This window comes from Primulina eburnea, chromosome 11, assembly GCF_022965805.1.
Source record: "Primulina eburnea isolate SZY01 chromosome 11, ASM2296580v1, whole genome shotgun sequence".
NCBI lineage: Eukaryota > Viridiplantae > Streptophyta > Magnoliopsida > Lamiales > Gesneriaceae > Primulina > Primulina eburnea.
In genome coordinates this window covers 12,550,323-12,575,681 of record NC_133111.1, presented here as the reverse complement: position 1 = coordinate 12,575,681, position 25,359 = coordinate 12,550,323, and the positions used below count along the sequence as shown (strand labels likewise).

The 25,359-nt window shown below is 36.2% G+C and overlaps 1 pseudogene; it reads right to left on the bottom strand.

Annotated features, from left to right (window-relative positions):
* Positions 1-100: 100 nt before the first annotated feature.
* Positions 101-16,377, bottom strand: LOC140805404 (uncharacterized; annotated as a pseudogene).
* Positions 16,378-25,359: the final 8,982 nt, after the last annotated feature.

The window sequence follows — 25,359 nt, the reverse complement described above, 5'->3', positions numbered from 1 at the left end:
AATCGACCCTAGAATATTTACAAAAATCAAATGCGCCCGGGCGCACACAAGTTTCCGCCTGGGCGGATGTCCCTCGTAAATTTTCTCCAATACACATTTTTCAGGCTCCCGGGCGACTGTAAGTTTCCGCCTGGGGGATATCTTTCGGCCCTCTCTTCTTCTTATTCACGAATTTCCTGCATTTTCAACCACGAGACATATGAGCAACTAAAAAACTGAATTATGAAAAAACGCCACAAAATGCATGAATCTAACCGATATATGCAACATAATGGGACATCACATAACATAAAAAGTACGTAAAATCCACATATATAGGTCAATCTGATTAAAGAGGACCCAAAGTCAAGCGGCCAAATCATTCGAGTGGCCCCTCAAAAGAAACCTTTACCAACATTGCCAACACTAAAGCAAAGTGGTCCTATACGGGCTGTGCAAGGGCTAGATGGGAAGGGTGAAGGGTGCTAGCCTTTTTAGTGTCATGGATGGCATAGAAGGGGCGCGATCAGGGGTGTGCTTGCATGGTTTGTAGAGGCTGCTCCAGTAGGTGGTTAATGGCTTCTTCATGGTCCTAGGAATGATACACAAGGGCTGGTTGGTTCGGCCAAGGGCTAGAGTCGAGGCAAGATAAGGTTCTAACAAACCAGGGCTTCGAAAATTAAGTTTAGAAACTGCCGTAGCTTCCTAGGCTTGTTCAAGGGTCTTAAATTGCTTGATATGGGTTGTTTATTGTATAAATAGGTGATAATAAGCTTTGGCTCAAGTTTGGTAAATTTTGGTTAAGTTTCGAGTCCATTCGAGTCAAAACAGGGATGTACGTCTAAGTTGTTTAAATGAATTGGAAAATTAGTCGAGGGACATAAGTTAACGTCTAAAAAATAATTATGGGTGTATTTTAAGTTGACATGTTAAGTTTGGAATGATTTGTGTCGTCGTTTCGAGGTCTTAGAATAAATATGGAAAGTTAGGCTTCTAGGGGTAAAACGTTCATTTTACTCCTGAAAAATGTTAGACGTGCTGGCAGTGCTCTGAATGCTGTAAAATATGTTAGAATGTTTATTTCAAATGTTTATTAAATTTTATGATGAAACGATAACGCTAAAAGATGTGTTACATGCTTGCTTTCAAAGAAAAATTATTTATATGTATATAAATGAATTTTTTTAAAAACGATGCTTGGAATCTCGATAATCTTCAACTCCAAGCTCCTCTCTTCTACAAAACATTTCTCTCTTTCTCTAGACCCCTTGGCTGCCCAATGACCCTAAATTTCGTCCCTTCACCCTTCCATAGCAGTCATGGGCTCCAAAGTAAGGAAAAAAATAGACCCTAGAATCTTTCCAAAAATCAAATGCGCCCTGGCGCACATAAGTTTCCGCCTTGGCGGATATCCCTCGTATATTTTCTCCAATACACATTTTTCAGGCTCCCGGGCGGCTGTAAGTTTCTGCCTGGGGGGATATCTCTCGGCCCTCTCTTTTTTTTATTCATGAATTGCCTGCATTTTCAATCTCAAGACATATGAGCAACTAAAAAAATTAATTATGATAAAACACCACAAAATGCATGAATCTAACCGATATATCGAACATAATGGGACATCACATAACATAAAAAATACGTAAAATCCACCTATATCAGTCAATCTGCTCAAAGGGGACCCAAATTCAAGCGACCAAATCATTCGAGTGGCCCCTCAAAAGAAACCTTTACCAACATTGTTAACACTGAAGCAAAGTGGTCCTATACAGGCTGTGCAAGGGCTGGAAGGGAAGGGTGAAGGGTGCTAGCCCTTTTAGTGTCATGGATGGCATAGAGGGGCACGATTAGGGCTGTGCTTCAATGGGTTGTAGAGGCTTCTCCGGTAGGTTGTTAATGGCTTCTTCATGGTCCTAGGAAGGGTACACAAGGGTTGGTTGGTTCGGCCAAGGGCAAGAGTCGAGGCAAGATAGGTTTCTAACAAACTAGGGCTTCAAAAATTAAGTTTAGAAAATGCAGTAGCTTCCTATGTTTGTTCAAGGGTCTTAAATTGCTTGATATGGTTTGGGTATTGTATAAGTAGGTGATAATAAGCTTTGGCTCAAGTTCGGTTAAGTTTCGAGTCCATTCGAGTCACAACCGGGATGTACGTCTAAGTTGTTGAAACAAATTGGAAAATTAGTCGAGGGACATAAGTTTACGTCTAAGAAATAATTATGGGTGTATTTTAAGTTGACATGTTAAGTTTGGAATGATTTGGGTCGTCGTTTCGAGGTCTAAGAATAAATATGGAAAGTTAGGCTTCTAGGGGTAAAACGGCCACTTTACAAAAAATGTTAGACGTGCTGGCAGTGCCCTGAATGCTGTAAAATCTGTTAGAATGTTTATTTCAAATGTTTATTAAATTTTATGATGAAACGATAACGCTAAAAGATGTGTTGCATGCTTGGTTTAAAAGAAAAATTATTTATATGTATATAAAAGAATTTTATAAGTGATGAAAATATAAAATTTGGAGGAGGTGAAGTGATTGTGACTAATACGATGATATGATTGGAGATATCGTGAAGGAAAAAGCCCTAAAGGGAGCCCATTTACGGGAAAAGGCCTAGGGGGAGCCTGACGACCGTACTTCTATTGACATGATATAATGATATGATAGGCCAAGGCTCAGTTGTTGGGTGAGTGTCGTTTATGTTCTCGCAACCCAGTACTATGGTTACACGTTGATGGATCCATCGACCTTCAGCTGGTACGAAAATCACAATTAACGATCCGAATTCAATAAAATAAAAACGTATATGTATATGTAGAAAAAGGGAAATGTATATGATGAAAATAAAATTGTTTAGGCTATGAATGTTCATTAAAAGCTATTTTAAGTAAAATTATTTTCACTGTTGCATGTGGATGTATATGTATTATTTGTTATCATGATTAGGGTTTGTTGAGTCAATAGATTCACTAGGTGTGATCGATGCAGGTGAGCTTTATAATAATGGAGGTCTTGATGGTTGATCTTGCTAGACTGAAGGTGCACACAAAACGAGGATCGTCGCTAGTTTTCCGCAAATAAAATTAAGTTTATGATTTAAGCTACTTTAAGGTTTTTATGACGTGTATGATTTTATGCTTTTGAGAGATTTTGAGTGATTAGGATGTTTTATGCTTATTTTGAAGAATGTTAAATTTAGGTTTGGTTGAAGTTTTATGTCTTTATGCTTTGAATTAATTCTTATGGATTTTCAAATAACAATTGGTTGGTTTATTTTTAAACGGTGAAAAATATTCATATTTTAAATGCTTACTGTTTTGGTCGAATGAATTAGAAAGAAAAAAAAATTCTAGTAATTTTTTAAGAAAAACAATTAGCGACGTTTCATGGAGTATACATCGAAGTTTAATGATCTTGGAACCTATGTTCCAACCATTGTCTAAAATGAAACTCTAAAAATGCATCGTTTTAAGAAAGGACTGAACAACCGAATTCAGTCAGTTTCGGCTGTATTAGGTCCTACCAATTTCAATGACTTAATAGGTGCGGCTATTAGCCCGGAAACCGACATCAAACAGTGAGAAGAGGAAAACAAAAACAAAAGGCCTTTCGTCAGTCAATGATCGAGCAAAACTTGCCCTGTAAAATCCTTAATAATAAAGTATGATATTCAAACTCAAAATAATCGCAAGTGCACGATGTCAAGTAATAATATAACGTACTAGAGTATGAGTACCGTTCCATTAGAGACTGTATTTTGCAATTATTATTTCAAGTTATCAAATCCATAGCAACGAAATGTGAATGATTGTTTTCTACTACTATATTAAAAAAAACTCAAAGAGAAATTTCAAGAATTAAATAATGAGATATATAATATAGAATGGTCAATTAAAATTCAATGAGAAATGAATTTGTTGGGAATCTCAGTTCACCTACCCCTCGTTATTTACTTAATTCACTTGACAGTTATTTACGCTTTTGACAGGATTTCATACACAATTGAACACGTCCTCTCGAGTCATGCCAAACTAATTCTACTCAGTGAAGTATTTAAATTCTTTTAATTATTTATCAAAGGTGAATCGCATACCGATCTATGAAATCTTCTAGTTTTCGACCCTTAGGACTATAACTATCAACATGTATCCAACTTCATATTTCTATGTAAATTGTAGATCCACAAACTATGCTACTCGTTCCTATCACAAGCTATTCTCTCGAACTCACTCGCGATATGAGAAGATTATTATTGTTAGCTACACTTTAATAACGTAATGAAAAATAGTAGCAAACTCAAGAATAAATCGATAGTCAAAACATAAATTACTTAAATCAAAGTTCGGGGTAAGATTCCCTTAATCCCAACAAATAAAAAGTTTGGCTACTAGAATTCATAGTAAAAATAAGCAAAAGAATGTTTAAACAAAAAATTCTAAATTAGAAATAATAGATTTGAAGAAAAACGTGAAGAACGATGCTTGAATCTCGATAATCTTCAACTCCAAGCTCCTCTCTTCTACAAAACTTCTCTCTCTTTCTCTATACCCCTTGGCTGCTCAATGACCCTAAATTCCATCCCTTCACCCTTCCATAGCAGTCATGGGCTCCAAAATAAGGAAACAAATCGACCCTAGAATCTTTCCAAAATTCAAATGCGCCCGGGCGCACATAAGTTTCCGTCCGGGCGGATGTCCCTCGTAAATTTTCTCCAATCCACATTTTTCAAGAGCCCGGGCGGCTGCAAGTTTCCACCTGGGTGGATATCTCTCGGCCCTCTATTCTTTTTATTCATGAATTGCCATAATTTTCAACCATGAGACATATGAGCAACTAAAAACATAAATCATGACAAAACACCACAAAATGCATGAATCTAACCGATTATGCAACATAATGAGACATCGCATAACATAAAAAACACGTAAAATTCACCTATATCAGTCAATCTACTCAAAGCGGTCCAAATTCAAGCGACGAAATAATTCGAGTGGCCCCTCAAAAGGAACCTTTACCAATGTTGTCAACACAAAAGCAAAGTGGTGTTCTACTTGTCGTCAGAATCATCTAGGAGAATGTTATATAAAGACAGGAGCTTGTTTCAAATGTGAGAAATTTGGACATCAGATTAATGAGTGTCCTGAGAACAAAGACAAAGGAACTGGACCAAACAAACTTAATGAAAACAAGACTAATACTCAAGTGCTCGCTATGACTCAAGATGAAGCGGATAACACCAATGATTTGGTTGCAGACACGGTTCTACTCAATGAAATTCCTGCTTATGTCTTGTTTTATTGTGGTGCTTACTCACTCATTCGTATCTAAATGATTTGCTAGAAATTTAAAACTTGAGTATGAAACTCTTAGTGAACCGTTAAGAGTTCCAACACATGCTAGCAAAACAATTGAAACCCATAAGGCACACCGAAGCTGTAAAATTTGCATCAGTGAACAGGGCTTTGAGCAGAACTGATTCTACTCAATATGATTGAGTTCAACATCATTCTGGGCATGGACTGATTAGCCAAGCACCATGCCTTGGTAGATTGTCAAAATAAAAATGTCAAACTTCAGACTCCAAATCGGAAGGAAATCATATATCATGGAAAGTCCAAGAAACAAAAATCTCTTCTATCTGTATCACAGACCTGGAAGGCCATAAAAGGCGATGGAGAAATTTACCTTGCAATGATCAGTGATGTCAGAGAAAATGTTACCCCAAAGTTAGAAGATACTCCAGTCATTCAGGAATTTCTAGACGTCTTTCCCGAGGAACTGCCCGGTGCGATACCCGATGGAGAAGTGGAATTTGAAATTAATTTGGTCCCTGGTGCTGCACCAATTTCAAAGACACCATACCGAATGTCTCCAGCAGAATTAAATTAGTTATAGGAGAAACTTCAAGGGTTATTGGATAAGAATAAAATCCGACCTAGTGCATCCCCGTGGATAGCCGCAGCACTGTTCGTGAAGAAAAAAGACTGAAGCATGAGACTATGCATTGACTATAGAGAGTTAAATAAGATCACAAGAAAAAATAAGTACCCTCTCCCAAGAATAGATGTTCTTTTCGATCAGCTAAAAGGAGCCAAGATTTTTTCAAAACTCGATATAAGATAAGGCTATCATCAATTGAAGGTCAAAGTGGAAGATATCCCTAAAACAGTCTTTAGGACAAGATATGGATATTATGAATTCATGGTAACATCGTTTGGTCTAACAAATGCTCCTGCAACATTCATGAACCTCATGAACATAGAGTATTATTCAAGCCATACCTTGATAAATTTGTGGTAGTTTTCATACATGATGATATTCTTGTGTACTCACCGAGTGAGGAAGACGACATGGAACATCTGCATCTCACCTTGCAGACACTTCGTGAAAATGAACTCTATGCCAAATTCAAGAAATGTGAATTTTGGCTAAAAAATGTTGCTTTCTTGGGCCATTATTTCTGAATTAGGAGTGTTATTGGACCCTAATAAAGTAGAGGCGATCATGGACCAGCCTCGACCAAAGATTGTAACTTAAGTAAGAATTTTTCTGGGTTTAGCTGGCTACTATAGAAAATCTATTGAAGGAATTTATTCGATAGTCATTTCTCTTACCAAACTCACACAGAAGAATTCAAACTTTATTTGGAATGAAGTGTTACGACTTTGATTGTTGCACTCCCAAAAGCAGGTTGTCCACAAGTAATATAATTCGGTGAGTCCGAATATCGTATCCACAGGGAAGCAAAGGTAATTACAAGTCCACTACAATGTCTTTTTGTTTTTGTTTTTGTTTCTTTTTAATTTTTATTGAATCTTTAATGGGTAAATTTTAATTGTTCAAATTTTAATTTAAGTAGTTGAGATTAAAGGATCCACTCTTGGCATTTTAATAAAATTAACATTAATGAACAATATTGAAATCCACTTAATAAAATGGTTCCAATATATTAAATAATCATATTTATGTTATGTTATATATTATTATCTTATAAGTATATAATATATACCAAAACTTATAAATGTGGTCAAGTATTTATTGTGCTATATATATATATTTGTAAACACTAAATCAAGGTTCCCACTTTAAATGGTTGGTAAAACCAAACTACCATTTAAATGGTACCAAGAAAATATTATTATGATATATTTATATATAGTAAATCAAGGAATCCAAGTTAAATGGTTGGTAAAACCAAACTAACATTTAAATGGTTCCAAGAATTTAATATTATAATATATTTATATATAATAAATCAAGGCATCCACTTTAAATGATTGGTAATACCAAACTAACATTTAAATGGTTCCAAGAATTTAGTGTAACATATAGCAACAATAAATCAAAACTCTCACTTATAAGTAGGGTATAAAATTGCTTAAAGAAATAAATATAACATAAACAATAAATAATGATTAAATAATATAAAACATAGGTTCTTACCTTTTAATAACCTTATTATCATGCCAAGAATTTCACCTTATCATCTCAACTTTAGGAAGTTAGCTATTCATCATTCAAAGTGTAAAACATTGAATATGAAATTAACATGCTAATTATATTTAAATGAAGAAATAAAATAAAAATATAGAGAGAAATATTATGAACTCAAAGGTTTGTTCATAGAATGAGTGATATCCCAATACTTTACAATGCACCCCTATTTATAGCCAAATTTGGGGAGACAACCACAAATAAAATATTATTTTTTACACACAAGTCTTCATTGGTGTTCCAAGAAATTAATATTATATTACACATCACTTTCGAAAATCTTCTTCTCCGAATTTGCTTCTTCACATAAAATGAAACATGTGGATAATTGAGTTGTCTAGTTGTAGTATTTTTTTCAAACCATTTGACCAAGTAATTTGAGATATATGATCAAAATACTAGAGCATGGTAAAACTGCCACTCCTTTGGTAACTTTAATTGTTGCTTAATTTGTTCCCACTTGTGAGAGGATTTTTATCTCATGCTTGGCAACAATATTGTAGATCTTATAATCAACTTTCTACAGGTCCAAGAATCATCTTAATCTCATTTGCAACGCCAAGGTTATTCTTGTTTTATCGAACCTGTAAAGAATAGTAAAAACTTATAATTACACAACAACTTATATTTTATACAATTTATTATAAAACATATAATATTTAAACATTTAATAAAACAAAAACTACATATTTATATTATAAAACATTTAATTAATGTACAATTTTTATGCTTATCACACCTCCCAACCAGCTTATTGCTAGTCCCTAGCAATTTAAGCGTTAATAGCAATACAAAACATATTGATTAATTTAAATAGAAAAGTAATCAGAACTATCTAAGTGTTTAAATTAAATTTGAAAACTGTCAAAGTTATATCAAGATCATCATAATTATAATTTATGAAAAAAATTGAGATGATTAATTCAAAGCTTATTTCAGGTAGTTAAATGTACACGGCCTTCAGAAATTCCTAGTAAGAGTCTCAACTCCATATCCTCACAGGTTAATAAATGTTTCAATTTATGGCAACGATTTCTCTCATGGAGTTGGAATACAGATAAATGCTTAGAAAAATGGTTTACAGAATGTAGACAGACAAACGAGCCAAACTAATCAAAAGATAGGAAATCCATTGATTTAAAATCCAGTTGTTCTTATTATATATATATTTTTTCCTGATTTTTTTTTTACATCATGGAATCAAACTAAGTTTATGCTTCTTGACCACATATTTATTTTATTTGTACAATGTATTTCTCTCTCTCTTTCTTTTTTTATTTGTATTTTATGAGAGAAAAATGGGTCGCAGCATATAACTTAAATTACATAAATCTTCAACATCTTTCTTTCTTTTTTTTCTTCGCTTTTTTTTTTTCAGGAAATATCAATTTTTTTTTTCAAAATAAGAACTCAAGATCTAAACAATTGATAGCCTCTCCGATGATCAATAAAGGCTCGCAAGCTGTTTTCTCAATCCTCTCCATTCACTCACAAAATATGTGTGAGTTCAAAAATTTTAGGCACTCTTATAAGGTATATCTTGGGCCATATACTTTAATACCTAATTTTATCACAATGGTTAATCACTCAAAAAGATTTCATAAATCATATTTTTATATTGATCAGAATATTAAAAATGACCTTTTTTCAAATAAAAATTTAAACATTCTTAAATAGATTAATGCATGTTCTAATTTAAATCTTTCAAATATGTAATGTATGACATTTTTGCAAAAATTACTAAGGTACAAACAATAAACATGGTTTTATTTTAAAATAATATTTAATTTTTTTTTTAAAATGTGTTCTCTCCCCAATCAGAATATGACATTGTCCCTAATGTCAAAATAGCTATTAATAAAGAGTACATAATGAAAGAGATATCACCTGGAATTTTATTGAAGATAACAAACTGAAACAAACGCAAACCAATCCACGACTTTTGAATCAATGATCCAACTTCCTTTTCTTACTGCTTGATTGCGACCAATTGATTTTTGTTATCATCGGATCAGGCTTATGAACAAAAGCTTCCAAATCATCAATTAATTGATCGGCAGTCGAAGCACAGATGAGCATCCGTCGTGAATTTTCTGAAATGAAATTCTGTTCCACAGCTTTATCAAGAAATGTCAACAAACTGTCATAATAATTATTGATATTCAACAAGCCCACAGGTTTATTATGGATATTAAGTTGTGCCCAAGAAACAGTGTGAAAAATTTCTTCTAATGTACCAAAACCACCTGGTAGTGCGATAAAAGCATCAGAATTTTCAATCATTTGAGTGATTCTTTCATACATAGAAGAAAATTTTAATTCCTCCCCAATCATAACACCTGTAATATTTCCTTCAGCTAAAGCTATAGGAATAATACCCAAAACCTGACTACCTCCAAGATGAGCAGATGTTGAAACAGATCCCATTAACCCAATATTACCTCCCCCATATACCAAGTGAATTTTTCTCTCAGCCAATATCTTTCCAAGATTATTCGCTGCTTCTACAAACACTTCATTTTTTCCAGGACTCGACCCACAAAATACACAAATATTTTTCAATGTTTGTGCAGAGGATCCAGCCATGTTTTTACTTTCTTTTTTTTTTCTGCGAAAATAGAGAGAAAGATGAGAGATTTTATAGGGGTAATATGTTATCATGACAAAACTATGGGTCACAGCTGTAAACAGAATAAATAGTAAAAACAATAATGACACACATGCATATAAACAGTAGTGTGATTGTGGCTCACAATTTTCCTCTGGTTTTACGTCCAGAAACGGCTTCAACGCCTTCTATGAGTCGAGGATATGCTTCCCATCCAATTTTCTTATAAATTGGCAAACAGGGTCTTTTTTAGTCAGATTCCCAAGACTATGACGCTCATCTTGGAATTGTTTCCATAAACGGAGAAGTTCAATATGCACATGTCCACTAGAATGCGTCTCAAGAGTCAATATGATGTTATCTAAAGACTCCTTACTCAGCCCATTCTTAATGAAACCAATTTTATCTTCTCTGTTATCGGAAACACATCCCAAAGATCTGCATCGTTTGTCACAAGTCCATCTTGCACACTTATGACAAACCCCTAACCTTTTGGCCCTTCGTTTTTTCGCATAAGTGCTTTTTCCCAATCCAGGCAAATATCGAATGAGCAATGATTGTGGAACTTCTCCTCCTAATCGGACCTTAGCTTCTATTACAAGACGAATATCTTCTGGAATTCCTTTTTGCATTAACAATCTCAATCTTTCACACCTTACTGCATAAATTTTTCTTAGAACATTTTCAGAAACAGAGGGAAAATATTTACAAATTTTTGAGAGAATTTCATCCATTTTGAAAAGAAAATAAATGATTTTTTTTATTTTTTTTGTATCAGCAATTGTGGGAAACTGATTTAACCGACTATGAGAGTCACAGAGTACCGTTATCCGACATTTGACCGGGAAAATAAAAAGATTAAGGAAACCTGAAATAAAAACAAACAAAATTAAATGCAACATAAAAATTTAAGGATCAGAAAGGGAAATAAACTCTTCTTGAAAGATTTCATTTTCCAAAAATGGTTTAAGCCTTTGTCCATTCACTTTAAAAACATCACCGTTTTTAGGATTTTCAATATCCACAGCTCCATAAGGATACACATGCTTTACAACATATGGGCCTGTCCATCTTGATCGTAATTTTCCTGGGAATATGTGAAGTCGAGAATTATAAAGCAAAACTTTTTTACCAATCTCAAAAGATTTTCTAAGAATTGTTTTATCATGAAATGATTTGATTTTTGCTTTATAAATCCTTGAATTCTCATACGCATCATTTCTGAGTTCATCAAGTTCATTAAGTTGCAATTTACGCAATTTGTTGGCATCATCCATGCTTGAATTTAAAGTTTTGATCGCCCAATAAGCTTTATGTTCCAATTCTACATGCAAATGACAATGTTTTCCATAAACCAACCTATAGGGAGACATATTCAATGATGTTTTAAAAGCTGTTCGATATGCCCAAAGTGCATCATTAAGTCGCATAGACCAATCTTTTCTATTTGAGTTGACACTTTTTTCCAAAATTTGCTTTATCTCCCTATTAGCTAATTCAACTTGTCCATTTGTTTGAGGATGATAAGGAGTAGTTATTTTGAAAGTAATACCATATTTTTTCATTAATGAAGCAAATGGTTTATTAACAAAGTGAGTTCCCCCATCACTTATCATAGCTCGAGGAATTCAGAATCTACTAAAAATATTTTCTTTCAAAAATTTGATGACGATTTTATGATCATTTGTTCGACATGGAATTGCCTCTATCCATTTGGAAACATAATCAACTGCAACTAAAATATACAAGTATCCAAACGACGGTGGAAAAGGTCCCATAAAATCAATTCCCCAACAGTCAAAGATTTCAATTTCAATGATAGGATTTAAAGGCATCATGTTTCTTTTTGAAATTGCACCCAATTTTTGACAATTTTCACAGATCTTGCAGATTTCGTGGGTGTCTTTAAACAAAGTGGGCCAATAAAATCCACACTGCAGGATTTTTGCAGCTGTTTTCTTTGAAGAAAAATGTCCTCCGCATGCTTCTGAATGACAAAATTTAATGACACTACTTACCTCATTGTCGGGTATGCAACGTCGAAAAATTTGATCTGGACAGTACTTGAACAGATACGGATCATCCCAATAAAAGTTTTTTACCTCATTCAAAAAATTTCTCTTATCTTGGGAACTCCATTGCGGTAGTATTTTTCCTATCACAATAAAATTTACTATGTTAGCAAACCAAGGTGTAGTAGTAACTGAAAATAGATGTTCATCAGGAAAATTATCGTTAATTGGTGTCATTTCAAAAGATGATCCTGTTACTAGTCTCGATAAATGATCGGCTACGACATTCTCGGTTCCTTTTTTATCTTTGATCACAATGTCAAATTCTTGGAGCAACAAAATCCATCGTATCAGTCGTGGCTTTGCATCCTGTTTCGTCAACAAATATCTAATAGCAGAATGATCAGTAAACACAATATTCTTTGATACAATCAAATAAGAACGAAATTTATCTAGTGCAAATATTACAGCAAGTAGTTCTTTTTCAGTTGTGGAGTAATTCATTTGAGCATTGTTTAAAGTTCTACTTGCATAATATATCACATAAGGCTTACCGTTTCTTCTTTGACCCAGTACTGCACCGACTGCATAATCACTCGCGTCGCACATGATTTCAAATGGTAAAGACCAATCAGGAGGTTGCATGATAGGAGCTGATGTTAAATGTCGAATGATTTTATCAAAAGCATTTTGACATTCTTGAGTCCACTCAAATGAACTGTCTTTTGTTAAGAGGTTACAAATGGGTTTAGAGATTAAACTAAAGTCCTTTATAAACCTCCTATAAAATCCAGCATGTCTCAAAAATGAGCGAATTTCTTTAATGGTTTTTGGAGGGGGTAAATTGCAATGACATCAACTTTTGCTTTATCAACTTCAATTCCATGAGATGACACGACATGTCCCAATACAATTCCAGAAGTAATCATGTAATGACATTTTTCCCAATTTAAAATAAGACCTTTTTCCTCGCATCTTTTTAAAACTTTTTCCAAATTTTCAAGACAATTATCAAATGTATTCCCAAAGACAGTTAAATCATCCATGAAAATTTCCACACAATTTTCAACCATGTCGCAAAAAATGCTTAGCATACATCTTTGAAATGTTGCTGGGGCATTGCATAATCCAAATGGCATCCTTCTAAATGCAAATGTTCCAAAAGGACATGTGAATGTAGTTTTATCTTGATCTTCGAGTGCAATGGGAATTTGATAATAGCCTGAATATCCGTCAAGAAAACAGTAGTAGGGATGACCAGCTACTCTTTCTAAAATTTGATCCAAAAATGGTAATGGAAAATGATCTTTTCTAGTGGCATCATTTAATTTTCTATAGTCAATACACATCCGCCGACTAGATGGGACTCGACTTGTTAACAATTCACCTTTTTCATTTTTTATCACTGTGATGCTAGATTTTTTTGGAACTACTTGTGTTGGGCTTACCCACTTACTATCAGAAATAGGGTAGATAATCCCAACATCAAGTAGTTTGAGAACTTCAGTTTTCACAACATCTTTCATGTGTGGATTTAATCTCCTTTGTGGTTGTTGAGATGTTTTTGCATTATCTTCTAAGTGAATTTTGTGTGTGCAAATTAGTGGATTAATGCCCTTAAGATCTTTTAGTGTCCAACCAATTGCATTTTTATGTCTTTTAAGCATATCAACTAATTTACCTTCTTGATCACTTTCTAGTTTGGAAGAAATTACCACTGGATATGTTTCATCTTCTCCAAGAAATGCATACTTCAATTCTTCTGGCAAGGGTTTTAACTCCAATATTGGTGGTTCGTCTTTGTTCTCATATCTTGCATCAAATTCTTTATCTGATCCTGTTAACGAGTGATACCTGATAAAATCATCAAGATCAATTTCAATATTTTCTTTAACAGTTTCAATTGAAAAAATATCTAATTGATCACGAGTACTCCCTTCTTGAATGTTTTCTTCCACAAGAGTTTCAATAAGATTTTCATCTTCACTTTCATCTCCTTTGTCATGTGGTTGCTTACAAAGATTAAAAACATTGAGCTCCAAGGTCATGTTACCAAATGACAACTTCATTATTCCATTCCTGCAATTTATAAGAGCATTAGAAGTTGCTAAAAATGGACGACCCAAAATTACAGGAATTGCATTACAAGCTTCGATAGGTTGTGTATCTAAAACTATGAAATCGACAGGATATACAAAGTTATCAACTTGGACCAACACGTCTTCTACCATACCTCTTGGCACTTTAACAGATCTATCGGCAAGTAAAAGTGTTACCGAAGTAGGTTTTAACTCGCCTAGATTGAGTTCTTGATAAACTGAATATGGAAGTAAATTGACACTAGCTCCAAGATCAAGCAAGGCTTTTTTAATCTTTCGTTCTCCAATAATACAAGAAATAGTAGGACAACCAGGGTCTTTGTATTTCAAAGCATTATTATTTTGAATGATTGCACTTACTTGTTCTGCTAAAAATGCTTTCTTTTTCACATTCAATTTTCTTTTCGCAGTGCACAAGTCTTTCAAAAATTTGGCATATGATGGTACCTGTTTTATTGCATCTAATAAAGGAATATTAACTTTTATTTGTTTAAAAATATCATATATATCAGAATTCAAATTTGATTTTTTGTATTTTTCAATGCATGAGGGAATGGTGGTGACACTGTCTGTTGAACCTCCTCTTCGGAAGTTATGGGTTCCACTTCCTTACCCTTTGAAGTTGATTTATCATCATCTTCACAAGATTCAAGAATGGATTTTTCCACAACCTTACCATTTCGAAGGGTAATAACAGATTTTACCTGATCCATCGGTTGAGTTCCAGAAGTTCCAGTTTGTGAATGATGATCCTTGGGATTAGGCAGAGGTTGTGAAGGAAATTTACCTTTTTCATGAACATTAAGTGCAGATGCAAATTTAGCAGGAGTATCTTTTAAATCTGTCATGGTTTGAGCAGTTTGAGTATTGATAGACTCTTGCTTTGCAATGAAAGAATTCAATAAATCTTCCAAATTCTTTTTAGGTGGAGGAACATAAGGTGCATAATTTTGAAAATTTTGTTGATTTTGAAAATTTGGTTGCGGAAATTGTGTAACATTATCATTCCTCCAACTAAAATTTGGATGATTTCGCCAACCAGGATTGTAATTTTGAGAAAATGGTTCAAAATTTGGCCTTTTGAAATTGTTCAAAACATTGACTTGTTCATGGAGACATTCTTTAAAAGAGGGTAAAGTGGGACAATCTTTTGTAAAATGATCACTTGTATCACATATGTGACACGCAATTTCTTGAACAGATTTTAATTGACCATTCTTTTTCAATTCAAGTGCCTCAACTTTTCAATTCAGCTAATGAATCGAGATACTCAATTGCTTCGTTTGGATCTTTATCTTCAAATGTTCCATTACACATAAATTCAACCATTTGCCTATCTTTAGGTGTTAAGCCTTCATAAAATTGAGAAACAACTCTCCAAATTTCAAAACCATGATGTGGACAAAGATTAAGCAATTCTTTGTATCTATCCCAACACTGATAAAGAGTTTCTCCTTGTTTTTGAGTGAAAGTGATGATTTGCCTTTTGAAAGAATTTGTTCTATGAGATGGAAAAAACTTTTTCAGAAATTTTTGTTGCAATTCATCCCAAGTTCGAATGGATCCCGATCTAAGATTTTGTAGCCAAGTTTTAGCTTTATCTTTTAAAGAAAAAGGAAAAATCTTAAGGCGAATGGTGTTCATGCTGCAATTTAGATCATTATATGTGTTGCACACTTCTTCAAACTCTCGTAAATGCATGTATGGATTTTCAGAATCTAAGCCATGAAAGTTGGGTAAAAGTTGGATAATACCCGGCTTAAAATTGAAATGAGATGCATCAGGGGGAAAACTAGACATGAAGGTGCACTAGTACGTGTAGGATTCATGTGATCTCTAAGTGTTCTTCGTCTATCATGATCATGTTGAGATTGAATTTCATCTTCATTTTCTTGGATGGGTTCTTCCGCCATGTTTTGTAAAAATAAAGGGTTGTTTCGAATGAGTCGACCACTAAATTTACGTGACCAAATGCTCATGTAAATGCAAAAGAAAAAGAAAAAAACACACAAAAGCAATAAAAATTCAAATAAAGAAAAATAAACTATAAACAATATTAAATAGACTTGAAATTAAATTATACTTCCCCGACAACGGCGCCAAAAACTTGTTGCGACTTTGATTGTTGCACTCCCAAGAGCAGGTTGTCCACAAGTAATATAATTCGGTGAGTCCGAATATCGTATCCATAGGGAAGCAAAGGTAATTACAAGTCCACTACAATGTCTTTTTGTTTTTGTTTTTGTTTCTTTTTAATTTTAATTGAATCTTTAATGGGTAAATTTTAATTGTTCAAATTTTAATTTAAGTAGTTGAGATTAAAGGATCCACTCTTGGCATTTTAATAAAATTAACATTAATGAACAATATTAAATCCACTTAATAAAATGGTTCCAATATATTAAATAATCATATTTATGTAATGTTATATATTATTATCTTATAAGTATATAATATATATCAAAACTTATAAATGTGGTCAAGTATTTATTGTGCTATATATATATTTGTAAACACTAAATCAAGGTTCCCACTTTAAATGGTTGGTAAAACCAAACTAACATTTAAATGGTACCAAGAAAATATTATTATGATATATTTTTATATAGTAAATCAAGGAATCCAAGTTAAATGGTTGGTAAAACCAAACTAACATTTAAATGGTTCCAAAAATTTAATATTATAATATATTTATATATAATAAATCAAGGCATCCACTTTAAATGATTGGTAATACCAAACTAACATTTAAATGGTTCCAAGAATTTAGTGTAACATATAGCAACAATAAATCAAAACTCTCACTTATAAGTAGGGTATAAAAATGCTTAAAGAAATAAATATAACATAAACAATAAATAATGATTAAATAATATAAAACATAGATTCTTACCTTTTAATAACCTTATTATCATGCCAAGAGTTTCACCTTATCATCTCAACTTTAGGAAGTTAGCTATTCATCATTCAAAGTGTAAAACATTGAATATGAAATTAACATGCTAATTATATTTAAATGAAAAAATAAAAGAAAAATATAGAAAGAAATATTATGAACTCAAAGGTTTGTTCATAGAATGATGGATATCCCAATACATTACAATGCAACCTTATTTATAGACAAATTTGGGGAGACAACCACAAATAAAATATTATTTTTTTACACATAAGTCTTCATTGGTGTTCCAAGAAATTAATATTATATTACACATCACTTTTGAAAATCTTCTTCTCCGAATTTGCTTCTTGACATAAAATGAAACATGTGGATAATTGAGTGTCTAGTTGTGGTATTTTTTTCAGAATATTTGACCAAGTAATTTGAGAGATATTGTGACACCCCGATCCTCTTTTAAAATAAATACGCAGCGGAAATAAAATTTTCTCTTTAAAATATACGGAAGGAGTTTCAAAATACATTTCATCAAATATCTTTACAAAATAAATACATGATCATTTAAATGACATAACAAAAACAAAACATCATTCCTATGATCATGCCAAAATCCTCCTTCCAACGGTGTATGCATATGACCCCCAATCCACAGTCAACGTCCCGGGTCACAACTCTGATCTGCATCACATGAAAATAACTGGAATGAGAATAAATCTCAGCAAGTGGAACTCTTATATAACAATGAACAATAACTCTGTAAAACATCTCTTTGAAATCATAAATACCATCAACTCTGAACTGTAAACTTTGAATATCAATAACATAGCAATAGCATAAAAATATGATGGTATTTCTCTTTTGCTCTGGGGATTGATATCAATAGTATCTCTGCTCTGGGGTTGCTCGTATCCCAAATCGATATAAATACCGATAACTCTGAGGGATATAAGCCTCTGGGCGATGATCATCTAATATTGCATGCAATCTCTGACTATGTATTTATCAATCCGAAAACATTTAAACTCTTCTCTGGTTTTAACAATCACTTTGAACTCTATATATCTCTTTGTATTCCCTTTAATCAATAATGAGACATACAATGCCTCCAATACATATAACAATACATACTATGGATCAAATGAAAGAGAATAACACAATAAACTCTTTGAAACACATACATATAAAATCATGTGAGCAAAAGGAATGAATTTCCACTTACAAACCACAACAAACACCTCAACTTAGCTCTTGATCACCACCTACAACAAATAATCCACAAATAACACCAATATCAACTAAATATCCAAGATTACAAGCTAAATAATCCATAAATCCACATAAACAACCAACCTAAACAACTCTTAATTTACAACCTTAACAGAATCGCACCAAAAGCTTACCCAAGCTTCCTAGCACCAAGGAGAACGTCGATCTCAAGTCGAAATTCCAAACAAACGCTTGAATCGAAGATAGGAAGTGAAAGAAATGACCAAAAACCCTTGCAATGGAGAGAAATGCGAAAATGAGAAGGAAAGAAAAAGGAAAAGTGATGGCCAACCACTCCAAAATCGACTAAATATCTCGCCCATACCTTCACCGCGGGTGCGCCAACACAAGGACCGCGGGTGCGCAATGGCTACGGCATCTCAAAAAAATCTGGAACTCGAACAGCGCGGGTGCGGCACTGCAAACAGCGCGGGTGCGGTCTCCACCGCGGGGGCGGTCACTACAACGCCGCGGGTGCGGTGTGCTCACGGCAAAACACTATTCCCATGCAACAAAAATCAAACCGAAACGCTGAAACGAACAACCAACATCATCTAATACCTCAAGACAATAAAACTAACAATACTATAGCCCAAAAATACAACTCTGAACATCTAATCAAATATCCCAAATAACAAACGAAACTTAAATCGTACCGTACACCGGGCTCGGCTATTACAATCTCCCCCCCCTTAAGGGAATTTCGTCCGCGAAATTGACGTCACGGCACGAACAACTCAGGATACTTCTCTCTCATCTCATCCTCTGGTTCCCACGTAGCCTCCTCTAACAAATGGTTCCTCCAAAGAACTTTGACAATGCCGATCTCTTTGTTCCTCAGAACTCTAACTGTGCGATCCAAAATCTGAATCGGAATCTCTTGATATGTCAAATTCGGCGTCAAGTCCAATGGCTCATGGCGAAGAACATGGGAAGGATCTGTAACATACTTCCTGAGCATCGAGACGTGAAACACATTATGAACTCTGTCAAGATCAGGAGGTAGGGCTAATCTGTAGGCTCGATCGCCAACTCTGTCCAATATCTCGAATGGACCAATAAATCTAGGACTCAACTTGCCCTTCTTACCAAATCTCATCACACCCTTGAGAGGTGCTATCTTCAGAAACACGTGGTCGCCAATCTCGAACTGCAAAGGTCTGCGACGAACATCTGCATAGCTCTTCTGTCTGGACTGGGCAGTCTTCATCCTTTCTCTGATAACAACAACAACATCAGCAGTCTGCTGGACCAACTCTGGTCCCAACATCTTCCTCTCACCAACCTCGTCCCAATACAAGGGAGACCTGCACTTCCTGCCATAAAGTGCCTCATACGGTGCCATGCCAATCGTCGCCTGGTAGCTATTATTATAAGTGAACTCAGCCAAAGGCAACAAAGAATCCCAGCTACCTGGAAAGTCTATAGTACACGCTCTGAGCATATCCTCAAGAATCTGAATGACTCTCTCTGACTGACCATCACTCTGAGGATGATAGGCTGTACTGAACGCTAATCGCGAACCCATAGCTCTGTGCAAACTCTTCCAAAACTCTGAAGTAAATCTGGGGTCACGATCAGACACGATCGACACAGGAACACCATGAAGTCTGACAATCTCTGCTATGTAGTCCTCGGCATACTGGTTCATCGAATACGTCGTCTTGACTGGAAGAAAGTGCGCTGACTTAGTCAATCTATCAACGATAACCCAAATAGAATTGAAACCTCTCCGCACTCTGGGAAGACCAGTCACGAAATCCATCGTAATATGCTCCCACTTCCACTGAGGAATCGGCAACGACAACAATGTCCCAGCAGGTCTCTGGTGCTCAATCTTCACCTGCTGACAAGTAAGGCACTGAGAAATGAACACGGCAACATCCTTCTTCATACCTGGCCACCAGTAGAGTCGACGAACATCCTGATACATCTTCGTACTGCCTGGATGAATCGAATACGGCGCGGTATGAGCCTCTGTCAGAATATCTCTACGAATATCGTCGCCAGAAGGAACACAAATACGACCTCTGAAAGTCACCAAACCATCACCATTCAAGGCAAATTCTGAATTACCTCTAATCTCTGCTCTATCTCTCAACTCTGTCAACTGAACATCAGTCGACTGCTCTCTACGAATCCTGTCCGTCAATGAAGATCGAATAACTAACGCTGAAAGACGAGCAATGGTGCCTGGAATCACCAGATCAATATCCTCTCTCTGCAAATCCATCAGCAACGGTCTCTGAATCAAAGAACTCAATGAAGCACTCGACTTGCGGCTTAAAGCATCAGCCACAACATTCGCCTTCCCTGGGTGATAACTGATAGTTACATCGTAATCCTTGACAAGCTCTAACCACCTCCTCTGTCGCATATTGAGCTCTTTCTGCGAGAACAGATACTTCAAACTCTTGTGGTCTGTGAAGATCTCACACTTTTCGCCATACAGATAATGTCTCCAAATCTTAAGGGCGAAAACCACAGCTGCTAGCTCCAAATCGTGCGTCGGATAATTCTTCTCATAATCCTTCAACTGGCGAGAAGCATAGGCAATGACCTTACCTCTCTGCATCAACACTGCACCGAGACCCTTCTTCGACGCATCGGTAAAGACCACAAAATCCTCTGAACCACTGGGCAATGCGAGAATAGGAGCTGACGTCAATCTATCCTTCAACTCCTGAAATGCGCTCTGGCAATCTATAGACCACTCGAACTTCACAGTCTTCCTTGTCAGATTGGACAATGGCAGGGCAATCTTGGAAAAATCCGAAATAAAACGACGATAATAACCCGCCAAACCAAGGAAACTGCGTACCTCTGAAACAGTCGTAGGAATAGGCCACTTCTGAATCGCCTCTATCTTCATCGGATCAACAGCAATGCCATCCCTCGAAACGACATGGCCTAGAAAAGAAATCTGATCCAGCCAAAACTCACACTTCTTCAACTTAGCAAACAACCTCCGCTCTCTCAGCAACTGGAGAACAACTCTGAGATGCTCTGAATGAAGCTCTCTGGTCTTGGAATAGATCAATATATCGTCGATAAAGACAATGACGAAGCTATCCAAATACGGCTTGAACACACGGTTCATCAGGTCCATGAAAACAGAAGGGGCATTGGTCAAGCCAAAAGACATCACGAGAAACTCATAGTGACCATACCTGGTCCTGAAAGCCGTCTTAGGGATATCAGACTCCCTAACCCTCAACTGATAGTAGCCAGACCGAAGATCAATCTTCGAGAAAACAGTGGCACCCTGGAGTTGGTCAAATAGATCGTCAATCCGTGGCAACGGATACTTGTTCTTGATCGTCACTTTGTTGAGATCTCTGTAATCGATACACAGACGCAAAGACCCGTCCTTTTTCTTAACAAATAGAACCGGAGCTCCCCAAGGCGAAGAACTCGGACGAATGAAACCCTTATCTAGAAGATCCTGCAACTGCGTCTTCAACTCTTTCATCTCGGTAGGAGCCATCCTATACGGAGCCTTAGAAATAGGAACCGTACCTGGAGCAAGATCAATAACAAACTCTACATCTCTATCCGGCGGCAAACCCGGAACATCATCCTCAAACACATCCGCAAACTCCCTCACCACATCAATATCATCAATATTCAACTTAATCAGTCTATCCATATCCACAACAGATGCTAGAAAAACATCACAACCTCTACACAATAGCCTCTCAGCATCAAGACACGAAATAAAAGGAAGGACCAGCGAAGTACCTGAGCTGGCGAGAACTCCTCCCTGGCCATCATCTGCAAAAGTCACCGTCTTAGCAACGCAATCAATAACAGCACGATAGGTCGACAGCCAATCCATGCCAAGAATAACATCAAAGGCAACCATCGGGATCACAATCAAATCAGCAAAGACCTCTCGATCAACAAAACGAACGGGGCACGCATACACTATGGAAGTCGGGCACAAAACATCTCCCGAAGGCAAAACAACACTAAGCTGGAGGGGAATAACAGAAGGAACTATACCCAAAGATCTCAAAAACAATTCAGACATAAAAGAATGAGTAGCACCAGTATCAATCAAAGTAGTAGCTACTCTGCCTGAAATTAAAATGGAACTAGAGATTACAGAAGAATTACGATTAATACCTTCCTTAGTCATCGAAAAGATACGACCCTGCACCTTCTCCTGGCTAGCTCCCCTAGGACAATCTCTGGAAATATGGCCTGGCATGCCACAACGATAACAAGAACGAGAGCCAAATCTACACTCTCCACGATGGGGTCTGCTACACTTGGGACACAAGGATCTCTCAGAATCAGATGGAGTAACTGGCGCTGACGGTGGCCTAGGACTCTGATCCACCTTGCCCTTCCCCTTGAATCGATCTCTGCCACGCTGACCTGAACTCTGGCCTCTTTGAACACTAGCCTGGTGCCTCGCCTGTCTCTCCCTGGCGATATCCTTCTCGTCCTGCTCTGCTAGCAACGCCTTGGACACAATCTCCTTGAAAGTCACAGCCTTGGACATATTGATATCACGCCTGATCTCCGCTCTAAGGCCTCGAATGAAGTGAGCACCTTTATCTTTATCACTGGTAGCAATGTACGGAGCAAAAAGGCAACCCTCCTCGAACTTGAGAATATACTCGTCCACATTCAAGCTCCCCTGACGAAGCTCCAAGAACTCTGTGACCTTCCTCGCTCGCAGTGCATCAGGAAAGTACTTGTCGTAGAAAAGCTCAGTAAACTCAGACCACTTCAACGTAGAAACATCAATGCCAACCTTGGTCGCATTCCACCACAAACGTGCAGCTTTAACCAGCATGAAAACAGCACAACTGATACGGTCTCTGTCCTCATAGTGGAGATGATCAAAAATCGCCTCCAAAGCCTTGACCCACTCTACTGCAGCTAAAGGATCGGAGCTGCCTGGAAACTCGGGTGGATCCATCCTCTTAAACGCAGAAAAGATAACATCAGAACCAACTGCTACTGGAGCAACCTGCCCCCTACCTTGGTCTCTGCCCTGGCCTGCTCCTTGCAGTCTAAGCAACTGCTGGATCTGCTCACTGTGAACCTTAGCCTGCTCCTTCAGTAACTTGCCGAACTCGTCGACAACTCTCGAGGACGAACTATCCTCCCCCTCTGACGCCTTACGCTTAGGAGGCATCCTCTACTCTACAATGCTCACAAGATACCAATCAATACATAACAATAGATAGATGCAAAGAAAACATACCCGGACAGTTGAAAGTAGACGAAGTCATATGCATTGGTCCGAAGAACACCGCTCTGATACCACTAAATGTGACACCCCGATCCTCTTTTAAAATAAATACGCAGCGGAAATAAAATTTTCTCTTTAAAATATACGGAAGGAGTTTCAAAATACATTTCATCAAATATCTTTACAAAATAAATACATGATCATTTAAATGACATAACAAAAACAAAACATCATTCCTATGATCATGCCAAAATCCTCCTTCCAACGGTGTATGCATATGACCCCCAATCCACAGTCAACGTCCCGGGTCACAACTCTGATCTGCATCACATGAAAATAACTGGAATGAGAATAAATCTCAGCAAGTGGAACTCTTATATAACAATGAACAATAACTCTGTAAAACATCTCTTTGAAATCATAAATACCATCAACTCTGAACTGTAAACTTTGAATATCAATAACATAGCAATAGCATAAAAATATGATGGTATTTCTCTTTTGCTCTGGGGATTGATATCAATAGTATCTCTGCTCTGGGGTTGCTCGTATCCCAAATCGATATAAATACCGATAACTCTGAGGGATATAAGCCTCTGGGCGATGATCATCTAATATTGCATGCAATCTCTGACTATGTATTTATCAATCCGAAAACATTTAAACTCTTCTCTGGTTTTAACAATCACTTTGAACTCTATATATCTCTTTGTATTCCCTTTAATCAATAATGAGACATACAATGCCTCCAATACATATAACAATACATACTATGGATCAAATGAAAGGGAATAACACAATAAACTCTTTGAAACACATACATATAAAATCATGTGAGCAAAAGGAATGAATTTCCACTTACAAACCACAACAAACACCTCAACTTAGCTCTTGATCACCACCTACAACAAATAATCCACAAATAACACCAATATCAACTAAATATCCAAGATTACAAGCTAAATAATCCATAAATCCACATAAACAACCAACCTAAACAACTCTTAATTTACAACCTTAACAGAATCGCACCAAAAGCTTACCCAAGCTTCCTAGCACCAAGGAGAACGTCGATCTCAAGTCGAAATTCCAAACAAACGCTTGAATCGAAGATAGGAAGTGAAAGAAATGACCAAAAACCCTTGCAATGGAGAGAAATGCGAAAATGAGAAGGAAAGAAAAAGGAAAAGTGATGGCCAACCACTCCAAAATCGACTAAATATCTCGCCCATACCTTCACCGCGGGTGCGCCAACACAAGGACCGCGGGTGCGCAATGGCTACGGCATCTCAAAAAAAATCTGGAACTCGAACAGCGCGGGTGCGGCACTGCAAACAGCGCGGGTGCGGTCTCCACCGCGGGGGCGGTCACTACAACGCCGCGGGTGCGGTGTGCTCACGGCAAAACACTATTCCCATGCAACAAAAATCAAACCGAAACGCTGAAACGAACAACCAACATCATCTAATACCTCAAGACAATAAAACTAACAATACTATAGCCCAAAAATACAACTCTGAACATCTAATCAAATATCCCAAATAACAAACGAAACTTAAATCGTACCGTACACCGGGCTCGGCTATTACAGATATGGTCAAAATACTAGAGCATGGTAAACCTGTCACTCCTTTGGTAACTTTAATTGTTGCTGAATTTGATCCCACTTGTGAGAGGATTTTTATCTCATGCTTGGCAACAATATTGTAGATCTTATAATCAACTTTCTACAGGTCCAAGAATCATCTTAATCTCATTTGCAACGCCAAGGATATTCTTGTTTTATCGAACCTGTAAAAAA